The following is a 7,287-nucleotide window of genomic DNA, read 5'->3' on the forward strand; positions in this document are numbered from 1 at the left end:
GAGACGGGGTTTCACCGTGTTAGCCAGGATGGTCTCGATCTCCTGACCTCGTGATCCGCCCGTCTCGGCCTCCCAAAGTGCTGGGATTACAGGCTTGAGCCACCGCGCCCGGCCTCACAGGGCATTTTAATTAAGATGTGTGCCTGGTTGGTCCCACCCATGTGAGCTCCCAGGCTGCTGGCAATGTGTATGCTATGATTTGACATCAACATTCTACACAATGTCAATGTGTAGGAATTTCAGGAATACCCTGGCCTTATATTTTCCTGTTAACAAATGCACAAGAGTGATATGCAATCTAAAAATAACCTGTGTCTAAAGAAGTCTGAAGGAGCATTTTCAAACTGATTATAAAGAAAAAAGCTTATGTTAGAGTTTAATTAGCAGGTATCTGTTCCCTTTCTTAGTGATACAAAAAAAAAAAAAGATACATTTTACGATCTTCCATTCTGCATCTTAAACTCAGTATATCCCTGGTGTGTTATCTCAGTCTATGCTCTTCATGCATCAGAGAAGGGTTGTGAAATGAAGCAGAATTCTGACCGAAGTAAGGGGAGCTGAAAAAGGGAGCTTTGCTTTAGAAACTTTTGAGGTTACTTCTCATTCCCTGGTGCTTGTACAGAAGACAACAACAACAACAAAAATCATGACAGAGAAAAACAAGTTGGGTTACACAAGATTCTAGTGGGATTCAGTTTTCAGAGTGCTGGCAAATAGCCTGGAAACAGCTCTATAAGCTCCTGGAATCCTCCAGAGGACTGCAGAACTCCATAAACCATATGCTGACATCATCCCTGTCTGGGCATAGACAGGACCAGCAGCCACCCAGGAATGGCCTTAAAGAATCCCTAATGAATTAATCATCATAAACCAGCTTGGAAGCAGGAGAACATGCTCATGCCGTCAGTCTGCCTTTGCCCAGGAGTTCCACCTCCCATTCACCAATTAACTTTACAGTTGCATCTGCCTTTCCTGCCAAGCTCTCCCATAAAGGAATTTATCACCTTCTGTTCTGCTTTTCTTCCCAAATGTGAATCAGAAACCAACAGCACTGTTTAAAAAGGCACTTTCAGCAATCCAATTATGCCCCCAAGCACCTTTACACAGAATGAGTGAGCTCTTCTGCCCGTCCTTTTGTGGCTTTATTAAACCCTGCTGGCCCAGAAGCTCACTGCTAGCTTGGGCCAATCATAATAAGAAACACTTGTTTATGTGCCAGGTACTGTTCTAAGGGTTTCATATATATTAACTCATTTCATCCTCATGACAATCCTTTGAGATCAGTACTATTATTATCCCGTGTTACAGATAAGGAAACTGAATCATAGAAAAGTTAAGAAACTTGCCCAGGGTCACACAGCTCCAGGAAGATGAGATGAGGGTTGAACCCAGGCAATCTGGCTCCAGAGTCCATGCTTGTAACCACTCCACATGCTCTATAATGAAGAAAGATGGTCAGACATTTTACTTTGCTTTTTTCTAAGTAAAGATGTGAAAGTTAGCTGGTCCTGTGGCGTTCACACCTTAATCAGTCTTGCTTGGAACTCAATATATATAAAGGATCCAATCAGAGATGCCTTGTTTGAAATGTGGGTAAGGGCCTGCAGGCATTGCCCCTGTATGCCTTCCTGCTGAACCCCTGCGGTGGCCTTGGGTATTTCCTAGGACACCAGGGTCTTCCAGAAATCACAACGGGGAAACCTCCACCTAAATGCCTCTTCTTACAGATGAGTTACCTGAGATCTCCAAGCAGCCGGAGTTCCCAAGGCTGCAGAGCTCAGCAGGGGCAGAGCTGCTGGCAGAGCCCAGCTCCCCTGACGCTCCACCAGATTCTGGCTCCCTGGCCCCACCCCAGTATGCTGCCTCTGCATGTCAGTTAGCGCCTGCAACACCGCACTTAATGAGGACAAACAAATGTGCTCATCGCATTGAGTTCAAGTGTGAATGATGTGGTCTTTCTGCTCCTGCTTAGCAGCAATCCTTTCTCTGGAAAGATCTAGGGCAGACACCACAGAGCTTTATACATCAACTTCCAGAGAGCAGGGGTGGGTTTACTGGGAAGCCCTCAAAATCAGAGCTGCAGCAGTTCCGATTAATCTCCATTAGTCTCATCTTCAAGGGAATTTTCACTATCACTATTATTTCATCCATGGATATTGTTTGGAAGCCTGTCCTTCTAACCTATCCCTAGTACGATAGGGGATAGAACCCTTAAACCACCTGAGAAATTTGGAAGGGCTCATGCAAGTTAGTAATATCTCTTTTTTTCTGGAGTATACATCTCCAGTTTCTTCTGTATGGATCACTTTGTATTTGCAGAGAGCCCACAAAGCGTCATTGTTTTTGAAAGCATTGCCTCTTGAAAATAAATCTGTGTCCTTGCCTCGCAGCAGGCGCTATCAAGACCTTTTCTGAGGGCTCAAACCAGACAGACGGAGTAAGTGGCCATGAAGTAGTAGTAACTTACAATTACTGCTGTGTATTTTTAAGTTAATAAATAAATAATTCTTCAATTGCAACACTTTCCTTTGTGCTAACTGAACTTTTACACATGGTGTACATCTACTGTGATAGTAGGAGTAATATCTCCCTAGGATATTATGAATAATACCACAGGCTGTACATCCACTGTAATATCCTACTCCTAGTAATATCTCCCTAGTATATTATGATATCACATCACAGGGTGTATACCCACTGTGATATTAGAAGTAATATCTCCATAGGATATTACAAATGATATCACAAGGTGCACACCAACTGTGATATTAGCAGTAATATCTCCTAGGATAGTAGGAATAATACCACCAGGTGTACACCCACTGTGATATTAGGGGTAATATCTCCCTAGGATATTACAAATAGCATCACAGGGTGTACACCCACTGTAATATTAGGAGTTATATCTTCCTAAAGTATTATGAATTATATCACAGGGTGTATACACATGGTATACACCCACTGTGATATTAGGAGTAATATCTCCCTATGATATTACAGATAATATCACAGTGGGTGTACACCTATGATATATACATGGTGTACACCCACTGTGATATTAGAAATAATATCTCCATAGGATATTACAAATGATATCACAAGGTGCACACCAACTGTGACATTAGCAGTAATATCTCCTAGGATAGTAGGAATAATACCACCGGGTGTACACCCACTGTGATATTAGGAGTAATACCTCCCTAGGATAGTGCGAATAATATCACATGGCATACACTTTCTGTGATATTATGAGTAATATCTCCCTAGGATAATACTCCTTGTATCACAGGGTGTGCACCCACTGTAATATTAGGAGTAATATCTCCCTAGAATATTATGAACAATATCACAGCTTGTACACCCACTGTGATATTAGGAGTAATATCTTCCTAGAATACTATGAATAATAACAGAGTGTACTCCCACTGTGATATGAGGAGTAATATCTTCCTAGGATATTATGAATAATATCTACCTAGGATATCATGTATAATATCATAGGGTGTACACTCACTTTGGTATGAGAAGTAATTTCTCCCTAGGATATTATGAATAATATCACATGGTGTATACCCACTGTGATATGAGGAGTAATATCATCTCCCTAGGATATTACAAATAATATCACAGGGTACACACGAACTGTGATGTTAGATGTTAGGATATTATGAATAATATCACATGGTGTATACCCACTGTGATATGAGGAGTAATATCATCTCCCTAAGATATAATGAATAATATCATAGTGGGTATACACATATGGTATATACCCACTGTGATATTAGGGGTAATATTTTTCTAGGATGTTATGAATGATATCACAGGGTGTACACCCACAGTGATATTAGGAGTAATATCTTCCTAGGAGATGTTACTCCTAATATCACTGTGGGTGTACACCCTGTGATATCATTCATAATATCCTATTGATATATTACTCCTAGTATCACAGTGGGTGTACCTGACATGGTCATTTAATAACTTTTTTATAACTCCAGTCACATGCATTAAAAAATCGACATTGGCCAGGCACGGTGGCTCACGCCTGTAATCCCAGCACTTTGGGAGGCTGAGGCAGGCAGATCACAAAGTCAGGAGATTGAGACCATCCTGGCTAACACGGTGAAACCCTGCGTCTACTAAAAATACAAAAAATTAGCTGGGAGTGGTGGCGGGTGCCTACAGTCCCAGCTCCTTGGGAACCAGGGAGGCCGAGCTTGCAGTGAGCCGAGATCATGCCACTGCACTCCAGCCTGAGCGGCTCCAACCTTGAGACCCCATCTCAAAAAAAAAAAAAAAAATCGACGTAGACTTGCCTCCCTTTCTGACATTGTCTGATGGTGTTTTGATAACTTTGATAGTGTGATACATTTATGCAGGATAGAAGGAAAAAAGGAAATAATCATATTTTTTGCTCATTACTGATTTTTTAAAAATCCTCCCTTCCTCTGCCTGAATAGATGCGTTATATTAAGAGTCAAATGGCAACCACTGTATTAGGTTCGCATCTCTGGCCATCTTCAGATACGTCTGTCCTTGTCTTTTGTAAACTTAGCCAAGTTATTTATGCTCACACTTAACTTCTCTCTAGAAATAATGCCATTCCAGTCATTAAGAAATAGGAATTCTTAAGAGAGAGAATTCACAGGTATGGCATTATTGTGGGGAAATTGAGCTGCTTATTTATAAAAGACATTATTAACAAAGGAAGAGAATTCCGCTTTATGTTCAGATGGCTATTTTCTTGGATCTCATGCAAATCTTGATGTCATAGTCTGGGGCAGGAATGAGCACCAAGTAAATGCCTTCTTAAGTAGATGCAGCCAAGTATAAAAGAAAATATATACTGTCCCTTAAAATTTAGTCTATGGACCATAAATGCTATTAGAATCGCCTCATTTCTTCCAGCAGTTTTCTAATCTAATTGCCGTAAGTGGAATACTTTCAATACACAGATGTTCAGTCTCCACCCAAGACCTCCTAGGTCAGAATCTATTGGGATCTGTCCCAAGCAGTGTGTGTAAAGGTTTTCTGCTATGCCTACCCTAATTGGCTAAGAACAACAACTGTCAATGGTTCATCCTTTGATATCCTTTAAAAAACAAAAACAAAACAAAAAAAACCCTAAAGCATTTTTGTAACTTTTTATAATGTTTTCTTGATTCCACTGATGCCAAAATTAATTTTCCTGGTTAAAACATCACAACTCCAGGCTGGGCCTGGTGGCTGGTGCCTGTAATCTCAGCACTTTGTGAGGCCAAGGTGGACGAATCACAACTTCAAGAGATCAAGACCATCCTGGCCAACACGGTGAAACCTGTCTGCACTAAAAATACAAAAATTAGCTGGGCATGGTGGTGTGTGCCTGTAGTCCTAGCTACTTGGGAGGCTGAGGCAGGAGAATCGCTTGAATGTGGGAGGCAGAGGATGCAGTGAGCCGAGATCCTGCCATTGCACTCCAGCCTGGGCAACAAATTGAGACTCCATCTCAAAAAAAAAAAAAAAAAAAAAAATCACAACTCCAGAAGATGATTTGAAGGGTAAAATTGACAGCAAACGATCCTTGGGGAAAAAGACCGGATAGAAAGTTTGGGGACTTCACCAAGTTTCAATTTGAAAGAAGTGCAGTGTATGCAGGTTAAAACCTATTGTCAACTGCTGACTTTATGAAATGACTTGGTGTCAAGCCAGTAGCAGACAGGTGCCTCTGTGCCACTAAGTATTGACTTGACCCTTGTCATTAACAGGCAGGTTTAAACATAGTGGCCCGGCAGCACAGCCTCTGAGGCATGCAGATATTCCCTTTGCTGGGTGGGACCTCCAAACCTTGGGAAGAATTGGACTGAGTATCCATGGAGAGGGCCTTCCAAAGCTGTCATTCCCAACCAGTGCTCAGTTCCTTCTGGAAGCACATTTCCATACACACCCAGCATTGCTGATAAGACAGGTTGCTGTCCTGGAGTGTGAGCTGTGCAAGGGTGAGAAATGGTTAAACAAGGCATAAAAGGTAGGCAAGATTATACGAAGCTTAGGTTAACAGGTATTTTCATATGTCTACAAAGCCATTTTACACAAAAAGATCATTCTCCCTTATGTAAATCAACACCCTTTCAAAATGGAAAAACATGAAATAAAAAGGAATCACAATAGGTTGAATATAGTCTGAGCTACGGTTTTCTATGTGCAGATGCCTGTCGTGAGTAGCTTGTAAAGTCAGTCACTGTGACCGTTCAAGCATAGGCTTTGCTGATTTTACAAATACATAGTAATGCAGCCGCCTCTCCAAGGGCAGGCTGCAGCCTGACGTTTGCACAGCCAGCAGAAATAATTTCTTGTGGGAGATAGAATTTCGTCGTTTAGCAATATTCCATCAAAGGAAGCTGCACCCTCAGCCACACACGCTGTCTATTTCAGGGGAGTTGGCTGGCCTTCCCCTGGCTGCTTCCCTTCTAATTAATAGGCAGCCAGCAGGTAAATCAATGCATTTTACACAGGATGGCAGAGTAGATTCTGGAGATCTCTATATTAGGAATATTTATTATGTGACATAGCCACAAGGTTTTAAAACATATGTGTTGATTTTTCTTGATTATTGAAGTAAATCATGTTCAAGAAAGAAAGGTTGAAAAATAATAAACCTTGAAAAAATCATTCTTAATTCAGTCATTCAAAGATAACCATTCTAACATAGTACTGTACTTTGTACCCTTTTTTTTTTTTTACAGTATTGGCATTATAATATAAAATCAGTTTGCCCTTCTGCTTTCTTATGTAAAATTATCTTGTACATGCTGGACATTTAGTTGCTCCTTTTTGTGATTATAAATAATGTTCCAGTGAATATTCTTCTATGCAATGTTTAGTCTATATCTCTGATAATTTCCTTAAGGCAGATTTCAGGAGGTAGGATTTCTAGATCAAAAGATGTAAATAAATAAATAAACAGCATGGCATTTAAACAAAGATTTTCTGGGTTCATTGGAAAACACACTGCTGGGCTTACTGGTTTATATACTGCTGTTTCTGGGTAAGAAAAAACACTGCCATCCGCTTTCCTCATACCAACTCTTCTTAACACTAAGGTAGCAGGTTTGATGCTTTCTCTAGAGGGGAGATGATGGAATGAAGGGACCAATGCTGTCCAGCTTCCTCTGTTCCTTCTGATCTTCCTCTCATCTCTACCCTGTTCTGTGCCCTGGATGCTGATCTTTGTGAAATACATTAATGGGCTCCCTTTGCTCATGAATCTCAGTTGGGGTCAACAAATGGGAGACTCTGGCTGTG

Source organism: Theropithecus gelada, chromosome 5 (genome assembly GCF_003255815.1).
Source record: "Theropithecus gelada isolate Dixy chromosome 5, Tgel_1.0, whole genome shotgun sequence".
NCBI classification, from domain to species: domain Eukaryota; kingdom Metazoa; phylum Chordata; class Mammalia; order Primates; family Cercopithecidae; genus Theropithecus; species Theropithecus gelada.